Genomic DNA, 16108 nt, shown 5'->3' with positions numbered 1-16108 from the left:
AGTAAACTAATTTTCCACGAGGGTAACTTTTAAACCTTGGTTTTATTTTTCAGGGCAGAAATCCAAGGACTGCATTTCTGCCCTGTTTTTCTGCCAAAGACTCCAGCAAGTTATTAAGGTGCTAAGGGGTGAGCAAGCACGTGAGAACAAAACTTGCACATCTATTTTTGGTGTATAATTGTTTTCAGGAGTGTGACAGTGATTAACTGTCGTCACAAACATTTATTTATTTTTACTATTTTCTACATTATAGAATAACAGGGAAGACATAAAAACCATGAGATCATGTAGTAACCCAAAAAATGTATTTAAAAAAGTTAAACAAATCAAAATATATTTTATATTTGAGAATCTTCAAAGTAGTCACCCTTTGCATTGAGGACAGCTTTGCACACTCTTGGAATTCTCCCAACCAGCTTCATGAGGCAGTCACCTGTAATGCATTTCAATTAATAGGCGTGCCTTGTTAATTTGTGAAATGTATTTCCTTCTTAATGCGTTTGAGCCAATCAGTTGTGTTGTGACAAGGAGAGGTGGTATACAGAAGATAGCCCTATTTGGTAAAAGACCAAGTCCATATTATGGCAAGAACAGCTGCATAAGATAAGTTCATTAGAGTTACCAGCCTCAGAAATTGCAGCCCAAATAAATGATGCAGAGTTCAAGTAACAAACTAATCTCAAAATCAACTGTTCAGAGGAGACTGCATGATTCAGGCCTTCATGGTCTAATTGCTGCAAAGGAACCCAATAATAAGAGACTTGCTTGGGCCAAGAAACACGAGCAATGGACATTAGACCAGTGGAAATTGGTCCTTTGGTCTGATAAATCTAAAATGTAGATTTTCGGTTTCCAACGGTCGTGACTTTGTGAGACGCAGAGTAGGTGAACGGATGATCTCCACCTGTGTGGATCCCACCATGAAGCATGAAGGAGGTGGTGTGATGGTGAGGGGGTGCATTGCTGGTGACACTGTCGGTGATTTCATTAGTATTCAAGGCATACTTGACCAGCATGGCTACCACAGCGATACGCCATCCCATCTTGTTTGCGCGGGAATATAATTTGTTTTTCAACAGGACAATGACCCAAAACACACCTCCAGGCTGTGTAAGGGCTATTTGACCAAGAAGGAGACTGATGGAGTGCTGCATCAGATGACCTGGCATCTACAATCACTTGACCTCAACCCAATTGAGATGGTTTGGGATGAGTTGGACCGCAGGGTGAAGGAAAAGCAGCCAGCAAGTGCTCAGCATACGTGGGAACTCCTTCAAGACTGTTGGAAAAGCATTCCTCGGGAAGCTGGTGGAGAGAATGCCAAGAGTGTGCAAAGCTGTCAAGGCAACGGGTGGTTACTTTGAAAAATCTAAAATGTATTTTGATTTGTTAAACACTTTAAGGGTTTCCTAATTCATTATGTCATAGTGTTGATGTCTTCACTATTATTACTACTATGTAGAAAATAGTACAAATAAAGAAAAACCCTTGAATGAGTAGGCATGTCGAAACTTTTGACTGGTACGGGTGGTATTGGACGCTTGAGATGGATAACACGAATACCTTGTTAGCCTATCAACAACAGGCCAATGGAGACCAGGCTGAACCAGGACACCGAGCTCCAGGAGAGACTTGTGAGTGTGCTCAGAATTGTATATAGCCATTGTTTTGTCCCGGGAAGAAGCAAGAGACGTTGAACTTTGACGTTGTTGTTGCGAGCATAATAAACTGATGTGACAGCAGCATTTTCTAAATTCCTCCACTCAAAATTATAACACAAGGCATTTATATTACATTTAAATAAACTTCAGGACCCTGTCTTTCAAAGATAATTCGCAAAAATCCAAATAACTTCACATGCTTGTTCAATGAACCATAAACAATTAATGAACATGCACCCATGGAATGGTTGTTAAGACAAACAGCTTACAGACGGTAGTAAATTAAGGTCACAGTTATGAAAACTTAGGACACTAAAAAGGCCTTTCTACTGACTGAAAAACACCAAAAGAAAAATGCCCAGGGTCCCTGCTCATCTGAGTGAGCATGCCTTAGGCATGCTGCAAGGAGGCATGAGGACTGCAGATGTGGCCAGGGCAATAAATTGCAATGGCCGTGCTGTGAGACGCCTAAGACAGAGCTACAGGGAAACAGGACGGACAGCTGATCATCCTCGCAGTGGCAGACCATGTGTAACAACACCTGCACAGGATCGGTACATACGAACATCACACCTGAGGGACAGGTACAGGATGGCAGAAACAACTGCCCGAGTTACACCAGGAATGCACAATCCCTCAATCAGTGCTCAGACTGTCCGCAATAGGCTGAGAGAGGCTGGACTGAGGGCTTGTAAGCCTGTTGTAAGGCAGGTCCTCGCCGGCAACAACGTCACCTATGGGCACAAACCCTCCGTCGCTGGACCAGACAGGACTGGCAAAAAGTGCTCTTAACTGACGAGTTGCGGGTTTGTCTCACCAGGAGTGATGCGGGTGGCCCGTGAGTGAGGCGATGGTCAAAAAACCTGTGGCATGTCACGCGACCACTGTGGAGGGTTGCCGGCCTCCCAATTGCTCATTGTTAACTGGGAACCCACTGGGCACAAACTGGTTGAATCAATGTCCTTTCGACAATAGAATGCAATGTGATGATGTTGAACTAATGTGGGAAAATGATTGGATTAGCAAAAAGCCAGCAATGTAAAGGCATTTCGTGATCGTCTTTTTTTCTACCCTAAATCCAATGAGATGGTTAACATATAGTCAGGTCCATAATTATTGGCACCCTAGATAAAGATGAGTAAAAAAAAAAATCTGTATAAAAAAATACAAATACTAAGCTATTGTATAAAGAAAAAAAATGGGAAATTATATTTTATATTAATACAATTGCTCAGAGAAAGAGACTTTGTTTAACAAGTAATAAAAATATAATTTTGACCTATGGCCACCGCTGTTTTCAATACTCTATAGCACCCTCCCCTTGAGAGGATAATGACACAGCCTTTTTCCTAAAATATTTTATGAGATTAAAAAACATGTTGGGAGGGATCTTAGACCATTCCTCAATACAGAATCTTTGCAGATCCTTGATATCCTTTGTCTGCTCTTATTGACTAAACTCTTCAATTCAAACCACAGGTTTTCAATGGGGTTCATGTCCAGAGACTGAGATGGCCAATGCAAAATGTAGATTGTGGTCAATGAACCATTTCTTTACGGATTGAGTTATTTTGTTGATGGAAGGTTCACTTTCGGCAAAGCGTCAGCCTCTTAGCAGAGGCAACCAGGCTTTTGGCTAAAATGTCCACATACTTGGTAAAGTTCATTATTCTGTTGACAAGGGCCCCAGGATCAGTGGAAGCAAAATAGCCCCATAACATCAAAGATCCACCACAGGTATGAGGTACTTTTCTGCATATGCTTCTGTTTTCCAACGCCAAACCTACCACATGTATGCATGGCCAAAGAGCTCAATTTTCATGTCATCTGACCATAGCACTGGTTCCAATCCAAGTGCCAATGCCATTTGTCAATGTTCAGATGACATGAGAATGGAGCTCTTCATATTACACACATTTTTGCTTTGTAGCACCTACATATGAAACATCATGGAGTCTTAAAAGGAGGCATGGGTAAGGTCAAAATGTCTTAAATATGCCAACTTTTATTAATTATTTCTCAATTATTCTTTTAGATACAGATGTTTGTATGGAATCACTTAATTAATGTGTATACACAGTCTCCAGCACTAAACAACCTCTATCAAAACATGTCTCAAGGGAGCTACAGCTAAATATTTTTGTACTTACAATAACACAGCTGCACTGTTTTACGTCACTGGGGCCAAGGACCTCTATACCAGGCGGTGTCAGACGAAGGCTCAAAAAATTGTCAAGGATTCCAGCCACCAAACTCCTAGACTGTTCTCTCTTCTACCACACGGCAAGTGGTACCGGAGCGACAAGTCTTAGGTCCAAAAGGCTCCTTAACAGATTCTACCTACAAGCCATTAGACTACTAAACAGTTAATCAAATGGCTATCCGGACTATTTGGACTGACCCCCCTTTTTTACACTGCTGCTACTAGCTGTTTATCATCTACGCAGTCACTTTAACTCTACCTACAGGTACATACTACCTCAACAAACCTGTACCCCTGCACATTGACTCGGTACCAGTACCCTCTGTATATAGTCACGTTATTGTTATTTTAGTGTGTTACTTTTTTCTTACTTGAGTAAATTGTATTTTTCTTTAGCAAATGTTTTCTTACTTGAAAAAAAATGTCAACATTGGGCTTGTTAGTAAGCATTTCACGGTAAGTCTACACCTGTTGTATTCAGTGCACTTGACAAATACAATTAGATTTTTACTTTTTGATTTAATCTTAAATTAGACCGTGCCAGTAACAAACCGCCATCTTTAACCAGGGTTGGTCAGCATACAACTTTGTCTGAAAGTCAGACAGATTCTCATAATTTCACTGTGGAGACTATACAGTACTACTAGCATCTCTAATTGTCAATCGCAACATTGTTTCCTTGAGGAGTTCCTGAGTCTCATGGAAATATTGAATGTACCTCTGCAAGAAGGATGGAAGACGTAAACATTCACCTATTGAACCTGAAGTGTCTATATTGCTCATAACTTCAACTCTACATGAAGTCTCAAAGGGTGGTTAATTCATGCAACTGTACCAAACAGTACCAAACTCTATCAAAGAAAATAACTGTATGAGGGTTTAACTTAACTACGGGCGGGGCTTTAGATCATTTTTAGAAAATGGTTCCTCCCTTGCCTAGATTAGTTGTTCGCCTTGTCACCACAGTGAGCTGGCCTGGCTGTCCGGGCAGCCCGGGTCTTATCCTATGTCTGGCTCTTCCTGACAGGAAACTCTGCAGATCTAACACACACTGGAGTCACTCGGACTGCCCAAAACAGACTACGATTGCATTCAAAATGGAACCGAATATCTTACCTATAGCACTAGTTTTGAGCAGAGCCCTGTTGTGCCCTGGTGAAGAAAATAAATAGTACAATATATAGGGAATAGGGTGCCATTTGGGAGACATGCATGTCTGGATAGTTCACACCCAGTCCCCAGGATAACACATCCTGTCCAAGATGGGTTCATTAGTTATCCATAAGGACCACAGAAATACACTGCAAAAAATATTAGACTCCAGGGTCACTTTGAGAGTATCAGGGGGTTAACTTGTAATAATAGGTCTTAAAATGTTAACAAAAACACAATAACGTCAGAAATCTTTTAACAATAACTTGTACAATGAAAATCCCAAATCTTTTAGGCTACTACTAGTACTACTACTAAACTGCATAATGCAAACTGCTGAGCCTATTGGCTGACCTTAGAGCCGAATTTTCTCCTTGTTCAACTTCAAACCACATAATAGGTTACAAAACTTTCCCCAAAAACAGACAAACTCAAAGCCATTAGTAAATTCGGCTATACAGTATAAATCTAATCTATGGTGTAAATTCTCGCCTTGCATTAATAGGCCCTCATAGGCTACTTGCTAACCAATTATTCATATGGCCTGTGAAGCCATGGTGTGGAGAATAATATTTTACAACTCCTTTTCTATTATTTTCTTTTTGGGAAGACGGGGAAGAGGTGGGGGTATATGTGATATCATTATCCAAACTCGAGAAATCGCCACGACTTCTCCTATTTCTAGCCTTTAAACAAAATAATAAAACATAGGCTGTGTGTGTGTGTAAAAAAAAACGAATTGAGATATGTGGCGTATGCTAAAACTCAATATTAGCACCCTTCAGTAACGGTGCCAGTGATGCAGGAGGCTCGGGTTACATGGGCTATATACAGGCGAAAGTTATCTGTATCGCTTACCGGCAACAATGTGTGAGCTAATTTACAGTAAAACCCAAATACAGTCCCTGACAATGTAACGAAATGCATATCGTAAACAACATGGACCGTTACAACCAATCATAAATGTATACAATAACAACATTTACCTTACGCCTAGTGATGTCCGTCCGAAAGCCTAGGTTCTATAGAAGACGTCGATGGGTGTTTTTTAGGAGAGCGGCGATCATGTCCTTGTGGATCTGTGCACTGTGTTCAGTAGGCCTACGAAAAAACAGTGTGGAACGTTAAACTAAACTGTGTTGTTCTGAACGATCAGTTAAAAAAAACGTGAGGAGTGGGAGAACGCTATAAGCATGGCAGCTGTCTTTGAATACGTCACATTCCTTCAAGCCACACCCCGCCACACCCACCAAACGGTTAGCGCTATCCTTTGGCCGTCCCTATCCTAAACCTAACCTTAATCCCTATCCTATCCTAACCCTAATCATAAATTTTACCTAACCATAATCATTGTACATTTCGACTTCAATTGGGTAGAGGTGCCCCAAGGATCCCAAATAGCATGGACCCCCACCAAATGGAGAAAACGTACGTAAAAAGCATTGTCACGAACGTTGAAGAACGTTTTGGGGAAACGTGTCAGTGTAAAACGTAACTCAACGTAGCAAACGTTTAATGGACCTGAACACACCCCTAGTGTGGTCCTCCGCTTTCCATTATTTCTGACTGCGAGTTGCTGTAGTTAGTTCAAGGTTACTGTTTGTGATGCACGAAGACTACTGACTGACGCGGTTTTGCTGAAACGGAGTTATTCCGCTGCTCTATCGTTCGCTACGTACTTCAGTCAGACTGCCATCATTGAAGTCGTTGGTGGTGATGTAAAAATAAGGGATGTTGTACAAAACAAAGACCTGGATTTTGTGGATATGAATAATAGCTTTAAGATTAAGTAGTTGAACAAATGCATAGAATCTTCTGAATCGTTATGGTTCTTTATTCCTCATTTTAAGGACATTTGGGGTTTACAATTATCAACATTTTATCAGCAAGCACTTATGGCATGGGAATTGTGTTTTGTGCTTGACTTTTCACCTCATAAAGCTATTCTGTGGGGAAAAAAATATATCACTGTTAAAAACAAAAGGGTTTTTATGCAACATTGGATAAAGAAAAATATAATATTTGTAAGTGTCATCTTCAATAGAGGTGGCCAAATGTTAAGTTATGAGGTTTTCTCAAGAGTCAAAGCCTTTCCTGTTCAATACAAAGAATATTGCTCTGGTTGATGCTATTCCCTCAGATATTTCCCAACTGATGAGTAGAGTAGAACCTAGTCTGTGTATTAATGGTATTGATATCAAAAGTCACAAGTGTACAAATAAACATATGAGATAATATTTTTATAGCAAAAGAAAGATATCACCAAGAGGGAAATCCTTTTGTAATTCACAGCTACCAGACATTCAATGGCGAATGGCTTAGCTTTGTCCCTTTACATTTTGTATTTCTAATAAGATAAGAGAGGTGCACCCAAAGATTTTGCACAATATGTACTCCTCCAACACAATGGTGCGAAGATTTACAGACATTGATGACAAGTGTAGCTTCTGCAATGATTATCCTGAAACGCTGACACATTTTCTTTTCTCAGTTGTTTGTACACTATAAGATTTTTTGAGAGATATGGCAGCCAAACCTCACATTCAATTTGTGCATTTTGGATATGGAGGAATACATACTGAGTAAAAATAAAATTGTTTGAAATTTTTAAATAACGTAATGATTTTGGTTGGTAAATTTTATATCCACAAAACTAAATGTTTTTAAATCAACCACCTGCTTTAAAGTGTTTTATTTAATTCTCTGAAATTTCTACAGTCCAATATTATAACAAATTAATTTCTGAATCACTGTCATTGTCACATTTTATTTTATGTTGTCATGTTAGTATTTTATGTTCTTGTCAATTCTTGAACTCAATGATGTCTGATTGCAATATTTGATTCAATATAATAAAAAAGACATCAGCGATTGGATCATGTCTAAGCAATCAGAGTATCAATGACAATTTTTCATAATGCCACTTTACCCACATGTATTCCTGCTCTGGCTCAGCCCATCGGTTTCTGGGACCAATCAGACGGTCTAGAATGGATTTCCATTCTAGATATCATCAGGAGGTACTCAGATACAGAGTCATTGCGGACAAGAAACAAAACGTCCGTGGGCGTGGCATAGCATTTGGCCGGAGCAAGGGTAGCAAGGCAATCTGAATCTCTTGACGTGGTCGCTAGCTTTTGGGTTATTGCCGCTCCTTTACCCTTTGTGGGAGCGTGTCCACACACTTCTCTATACCAAGTCCCTCACGTGTAGGCCTAAACAACTCTCTGATGGCCAAATGGACGCCATCCCACTTCCGACACCAATGTAGCGAATTCAGAGGGTAGCCCCGACTGAGACTTGAACCCGGGTCCAGCAACTGTCAAGCCAACACCTTAACCGTTACGCCAATATGGCCAAACTTCTTGACGAGGTCACTAGCTCATTAAATGAACCCACCAATTAGCGTGGATTGAGAAGCTTGCTCCAAAGCAGGTTTAGTGTTTTGTGTTGGACAGACAAATGTATGGCGCAAGATTCGACTGGTGGGGAGAGAGCGAGAGGTGTATATGGAGGGATCTAGGAAAGGAGGAAATGGGGCTAGGAAAGGAGGAAAGGAAAATAGTAAAAGAAAGGTGGAAATTGAGATAGTGAAGGAAGGTATCTCGGAAAGGAAGCTAGGAAAGAAAGGAAGGAAAGGGAGCCAGGAAAGGATTAAAGGAAATGAAGCTCAGAAAGGATAGTAGGAAAGAAAAGGAGGACATGAAAGAGAGCTAGTAAACGAGTAGAGGATATGAAGCTATGTAAGGAAAGAGAGCATAGAAAGGAAGCTCAGGAAGAATATGAGGAATGAGGCTAGGAAAGGAAAGGAAGCTAAGAAAGGAGGAAAGGAAAGGATCTAGGAATGGAAAGGAGATAAGAAAAGGTACTTGGAAAGGGAAGGGAGAACGGAAAGGAGGAAAGAGAGCTAGGTAAGGAAAGAAAGAAGGGAATATAGGAAAGGAAGCTAGGGAAGGAAATGGTGCTATTAAAGGAGGACATGATAGGAGGAAAGGGAGCTAGGAAAGCAAAGGAGGGAAGTAAAGTAGGAAAGGAAAGGGAGCTATCGTGATGAAAGAAAGGGATCAAGTAAAAAAGGGAGGAAAGGGAGCTAGAAAAGGAGGAAATTAAGGGGAGCATAAATAGGAGGAAAGGGATTTAGGAAAGAAAAGGAGTTCACCTGTGTGTTAGGTAGATGGCTATCGTAGGCTGTTGGTTTTAGTGAGAGGACACTTTTATCTGCTACAGGGATGCAGCTGGGGCTTGAAGCGCTGGGCATCACAACATTTAGACTATTACCACAAACAAAAGGGGAAACCTTATCAGTATCTTTGCTTTTATTAGTATATCATAACTTCACCGAATTACATAATTAAAAGACCTACGGAGGAGCGGCTACTATGGAGGAACGTCCCAGAGTAGGACCAGATCTAGCTCATAGAAATGGATGAGCTAGGTAATAAGCTTGTGTGTGCAGAGCGGCACCAAAATTAAAAACGTCTTAACCTTTTTTTAGTTAATAAATCCAATGTGAAACGGGGTAACTATAGTATTGTAGCGACCTATGTGTTTATATATATATTTTAAATCCATTCTTCTCTAATAAAAAAATCACTCTCTCTCATAATCACACTTGTAATGTTAGGCTACAAAACATACACAGACATTCCATGGTCATGTCGCAGCACTGTGTTGGAGGGAGATTCCAAGATGTAGGAAGTGTGCAGGAGGGCATGGGACAGAGGATTATGTAGTTTTGGTGGAAAAAGTTGTGTGTGTCAATTGTAAGGGTGCACATGGTTACTGTGGATCGGAAGTGTCCAGTGTGAGAGGAATCAGGTTGAGGTAGCTAGAGTCAGAGTAGTACAGAAGATGACACATGCTGAGGCAGTGAAGAAAGTAGAGGAGGATGGGTCAAGGTTGAGGGATTGTGAGAGGACCCCTGTGAATAGTAGATCTGTGCCAGCACAGAGGGATAGGCCAATAATTGATGTGTATACAGTGCCTTGCAAAAGTATTCATCCCCCTTGGCGTTTTTCCTATTTTGTTGCATTACAACCTTTAAATTGATTTTTATTTGGATTTCATGTAATGGACATACACAAAATAGTCCAAATTGGTGAAGTGAAATGAAAAAAAACAATTACCTTCAGAAGTCACATAATTAGTTAAATAAAGTCAACCTGTGTGCAATCTAAGTGTCACATGATCTGTCACATGATTTCAGTATATATACACCTGTTCTGAAAGGCCCCAGAGTCTGCAACACCACTAAGCAAGGGCACCACCAAGCAAGCAAGGGCACCACCAAGCAAGCAAGGGCACCACCAAGCAAGCAAGGGCACCACCAAGCAAGCAAGGGCACCACCAAGCAAGCAAGGGCACCACCAAGCAAGCAAGGGCACCACCAAGCAAGCAAGGGCACCACCAAGCAAGCAAGGGCACCACCAAGCAAGCAAGTGCACCACCAAGCAAGCGCGGCACCATGAAGACCAAGGAGCTCCCCAAACAGGTCAAGGACAAAGTTGTGGAGAAGTACAAATCAGGGCTGGGTTATAAAAAATATATCAGAAACTTTGAACATCCCACGGAGCACCATTAAATCCATTATTTAAAAAAATTGAAAGAATATGATACCACAACAAACCTGCCAAGAGAGGGCCGCCCACCAAAACTCACAGACCAGGCAAGGAGGGCATTAATCAGAGAGGCAACAAAAGAGATCAAAGATAGCCCTGAAGGAGCTTCAAAGCTCTACACCGAAGATTGGAGTATCTGTCCATAGACCTCTTTAAGCCGTACACTCCACAGAGCTGGGCTTTATAGAAGAGTGTCCAGAAAAAAGCCATTGCTTGAAGACAAAATAAGCAAAGAACAATGTTTTGGAAGGCTAATTCCATGGTCCATTCATTGTTTTGGTTTTGTGGATTTCCTTTGGATAATTCTTCTGAACCGATCAACTGTACTGGTAAGATCAACCCTTATTTTCATCTTTTCCCCATTTGGATTAATTGGACTTCTTACTTGGATTCTGAACTGAACTAAGCATTGACTTTTCTTTTTTTGAAAGTTTGAGACTTTGTTGGCTGTCCAAAGCTGAGCTTTTCATTTGTGTTTCAGAGCCTTACATTGGGTGAGTAGAATTTGTGGAATGTTCCAACAGGAATCTGTTCCAAAAACTATGTAAATAACAAGGATGCCAACAAACAATGCATACAAAGTAGCATGATCAATTCACCTAGCTAACTAGCTGCCGAATATGCATCAACTCACCATGTAGCTTATTCTTAATGTTTTTCCAGAGGCTACCAGAGTGAGGACAGACATTTTTCAGAATAAACGTGGATGAGTGAAACTCAACAATTTCGCACTCACCTACTTGGTATCTTATTCTGCCGCTACACAACTTTGTTTAAGTTGTTTATTGGCAACATTGTTATTTACAAAGTTTTTGGAACAGATTCCTGTTGGAACGTTACACAAATTATACTCACCCCCTTACATTTTAGTAGATTTTTGTGGGGGGTTGATTTGATTTTGAATACCATCTGTTTTATTTGACTAATACACACATTTGTATTTTACTGGGCTGATGGTGCCTGCATCTGATGATTAGTCTTAGTTGAGGGAGAGAGCAGCAGACTGAGGGTCCGCCTCAACATTACTCTGCTCTCCCTTTCCTCCGCTGACACTGACCAGCTGATAGAGAAACTTGCAAATTCATGTTTTACTCCTATGAACAGAGAAAGTGAAATATTCCTTGATATGAAAAAATACCCAAGGCGCTAATAATAACGACAACGCAAGCCTATCGACACTTTCCTACTCTTTCATTACAACTGCAGTGCTGGTTATAGCACCAGTGGAAGTAGGAAGAACGCACATTTTATGGCTTATAAAAGTGTTGAATAAAAAGTGTTGACAGTGCTGAGTAATAACCTAAACATGAACTCACTTATAAAAACAGGACGTTGCTATATTTCTTGACAGTCTCTCTCTAGTAATGGTTTTGAAATCTCACAGTATCAACTTTGCTTTAACTTTCTTTTAGGCCTGTTACGTTACTGCAGACACGGTAATCTGACACGGCCAACCGATTGGCCTGCGATAGGCGGAGGCAAGTAAGTACTCCTGCTTGGTCTGTCATCTTCGGCGGCTGCAGCTGGTCCTGGTCTCCAAAGCCGCTTTCTCAGGTTCCTGAGGCGTTCCTCAAGGAAACCAGTAGAAGGACGGTGGTGTCATCCTTGGGTGTACCAAGCATCCTTGAAGACAAGTCTGTCATTAATTAACTAGAACACTCACGTTTCTCCAAACCTCTCGAGGCTTGCCACAATGGCTTTTCCCTCCGGTGTTGTGCTGAGTATTTATCGAATATTATGAATATTCACTCACACGCATAGAGATCAACAAAAACCTTACATTTAGCTATATTCCGTGACATGTAAAGAATCAATGTTAAAGTGTAGGTAGCATAAACGCAACCATGTAACATGTTGATTTGCATTAGAATACGCATTATAAGTCCATTTGCAAATTTACACCTCACTTTTTTTCTAATTTCCGAGTTATCACATGAAACTGATCAGAATTCCGAAGAATGCCTAAGTCGTGCCGGAATATTTTTTTCTGTGGGGCGATATAAAATGGAGGACCCGGCAAGCCGGCCTATTCCCTATAATGTAAAATCCAACCAAAATAACTTCAAATTAAACTAAATCCTTTGCACTCATCACTACTGATTTCAATAAATGTTCAGCCAATTTACAAGCAAATTATTGATTTATATATTGTTACAAATCAGCTTGCAAGGTTACTAGCCTGCTAACTTTAGCCCTACCAGCCTGCTAACTTTAGCCCTACCAGCCTGCTAACTTTAGCCCTACCAGCCTGCTAACATTAGCCCTACCAGCCTGCTAACATTAGCCCTACCAGCCTGCTAACATTAGCCCTACCAGCCTGCTAACATTAGCCCTACCAGCCTGCTAACATTAGCCCTACCAGCCTGCTAACATTAGCCCTACCAGTGTAGGAGAGTTAAAAAGGTTATTCAATCAAACTTCAAATAATTAGAATAGTACACAATGCAGAACAGAACAACCAGGTTGAGGGTCAGTGGCCAAAGCCCGCGAACAGGAATATTCCAAGTTCATACAGAAGGGCGGAGTCAGATCGCTATGATCTGTTGATGTTAGTTAGGCAGCTCCAGTAGCTAAATGATAACATCTTTGGGTTTTGTTTCATTAAATGTATTTTATTTCATCTGGGTGCTTGTGTCACCTACTAACACCCTGGTACTACCCGTAGCTCCCGTTCTCCTCAGTCCGAGAGAACACAGAGTGAAAGGTATGTGCTGCAGTTTATCCTTTGTAGAAGTCCATAAAGTGAAATAAATAAAACATCCCAAGGTTAATGCTGTAGATAGTATTATAAGGGAGTGTGAGACTATTGAAACATGTAACTTTCAGAGTTTTATTGTTATTAATATAGTTTACAGAGTGCTAAAAGTGCTGCTGTTGCTGGCTTGCATGCCTTTCTGTGATGCAGACGGTTAGCTGAGCTGCTGACTGGTGCTTGCATTGTATTATGGGAGATGTCGTTTTGGCCCTCTAAGGTCTGAATGGGGATAGAGGCGATTTCACGTTGTAACTTTTTTGTGTTGCAGTGTTTTTGCTATTGAGTTGTTGTATTTTGGTACTGTCAACACTGAAAGCACCTAGCAATGTATTGGGGATGTGAGACAAGATATGTGTTTTAGATTTTTTTCATGCTCCTGTATAGAACAACTTGTCACATGGTGCATTGGAGACTGATGTGTTCCTGTCCTGTCTTTTCACAATACTATTGCAGGTATGGTTCTATTGTCTAAGAATTAAGATTATACATTCGTTGTATTAAAGGACTGGTTATTATGTTATACTATGTGTGAATGTATTAATGTGATTTGTGATAGTCCGAGAAAACACAGAAAGAACAACTTGTCACATGGTGCGTTGGAAACTGATGTGTTCTTGTCCTGTCTTTTCACAATACTATTGCAGATCAACATAAAAGACAGACGTGGTGTCGCTCTTCATTTCTTGGTTCTCCTGTGGTACATATAAAGACCGCTATTACTTTAGCAACTGGCTATCAACACCTAGCTTACAGCTACATTAAAGTAAACCAAAGTTTTGGAAATACATAGCCACATCTAACCATTAGGTTATATGCAGTTAACGTTAGCCATTTGAGACAGTTAGATAGCCTAGTCAGCTAACCTTACATCAGTGAAGACCAGCGTACACAGGCAGTAACCCACAGAACAAAACCCTCCAGCAGATAAAAAGCTGAGAGACCGGTGACTTACCATGATGGGCCCCAGCTGTCAATATGTAAGGACAGTAGGTTGAGTCAGCTACCAAATAAAGCAAGAGCCAGGGAGAGAGGCACTTCTGTTGTGAGAAGCTTAGCTATTTTATCCAGCTAACTAGGCTTGCCAGCTATCATATCACTGCAGATAAAACTTCAGCCAGATATGAAATGTCAATATCAGGCAGAAGCAGCGACTCCGAGCATAGCAGGAACTCGGTTTCCTCTGGGCCTGACCTTTTTGGAGAATCTGATATAGTCAAGGTGGTGCTAGAGCAGGCAGCTGAGTCAGGATTACTTTCCCGATTTGATGCTGAACTTGTAGTGCAGGATGCGGCTCCACATGTAGGGATTGTTTATTGGTAATATGGCTAGCTAGTTTGCTACTGAGAATACACCCTATAATGTCACGTCCTTCGTAACTACGGCTGAATCATGTAAAAATAACTTGTTGTAGGTGCTCGTGCAGCAGGTGTATTGCCATGCCAACAGCCATGGAGTATGTGTGCTGTCAGGAATACCAGGTCCACGATGACGGAGGAAGGAGAGTGTTTTATTAAGCAATATTCTAGCTTCCCCACGGTCTGTCTGGATGTCAATGTGCTGCACACAGCCTACAATACATACCGGCAGGACTACACCAAAGAACCTGACATTCCATACTCACCACAAGTTAATTTTTAAATAGAATCTTCACGAATCTAATGCAATAATGAAATCAAATAATGTTACACCACTCCCCCTACCAATAGTAGTACACTTTTCCCTTTTTATAAAGTTCAGACAGTTGCCTTCAGGCAGTTCATCAGCTGGAATTGGTGCTATCTGGGGTGGTACGACCATGTGCCAATTCCAGTGTGTGCAGTCAATGGGATAAGAAATAGGTTCCCAAATTAGGATAACATGCCCTATATGGGATTCAAGTATAAAAATACAATAACGTTTTTACCTTTTTATTAAGTTTAAAAAATATATATATATATATATATATATATATATGTGTTACACCAATACTGGTGCATCACTTTAGTCATAGTCTGTCACATTTCACTTAGTGGTCACAGTACCCATAATATTGATATTTTTATTATTGTATATTATCTAACATTTAGAAATACAATAATTGTTATTTTTGTTTTTTTTAATGGATGAACAAGTTCCACTGAAAGCTTGGCGCAGCAGCAGAGACGTGCAGCGATTGGTGTGAGAAGGCTCAAGGAGCCCACTGTCCTGTTACAGAATAAAAGTGCTCCTTTTATTCAATTATCGCAGCTCAGTAATGGGTAGTAAACATGAGCAGAGGGAGAACAACTCTGTAAAAAATAAATAAAAATAATGGCAAGTACAGATCTACTCTAGCAGATGTGTATTCTCAGTAGCAAAATAGCAAGCCATTGTGAGGGAAAATGCTGTCTGAAGAGCTAGCATTGAATTGCAAACAGCATCTCCCTGGTTCGTGTAGGTGAATGTGACCTTTCAATATTCCAAGGCAAGAAGTTTTAGGTTGTAGTTATGTAACGGAATTCCACTCCTTCAGAGGAGGAGTAGCAAGGATCAGACCAATGTGCAGCGTGGTAAGTGTCCATAATGATATATTTAATAAATCAACTGAACAAAAATACAAACAAACAACCGAAACAGTCCCGTATGGTGAAAACACTAACACATGATACAACCACCCACAAAACACAATAGAACCTGGCTACCTAAATATGGCTCCCAATCAGAGACAACGACTGACACCTGCCTCTGACTGCGAACCATA

The 16108-nt window shown here is 40.7% G+C and overlaps 1 protein-coding gene across 3 annotated transcripts in view; it reads right to left on the bottom strand.

Moving 5' to 3' along the window:
- LOC139406726 (volume-regulated anion channel subunit LRRC8C-like) overlaps positions 1-6402 on the bottom strand; it is a 33321-nt gene extending 26919 nt beyond the window's left edge. Inside the window, exon 1 of one of the 3 annotated variants that reach the window (XM_071149694.1) lies at positions 6003-6402. The gene's annotated coding sequence lies outside the window, so the exon portion shown is untranslated. The remainder of the gene's footprint in view (positions 1-6002) is intronic. The other 2 variants (XM_071149692.1, XM_071149695.1) reach the window with 2 other exon arrangements.
- Between the last annotated feature and the right edge of the window lie 9706 nt (positions 6403-16108).

The sequence above is a fragment of the Oncorhynchus clarkii genome, chromosome 4 (assembly GCF_045791955.1).
Source record: "Oncorhynchus clarkii lewisi isolate Uvic-CL-2024 chromosome 4, UVic_Ocla_1.0, whole genome shotgun sequence".
NCBI classification, from domain to species: Eukaryota; Metazoa; Chordata; class Actinopteri; order Salmoniformes; family Salmonidae; genus Oncorhynchus; species Oncorhynchus clarkii.
This window is presented reverse-complemented; position numbering and strand designations above follow the sequence as displayed.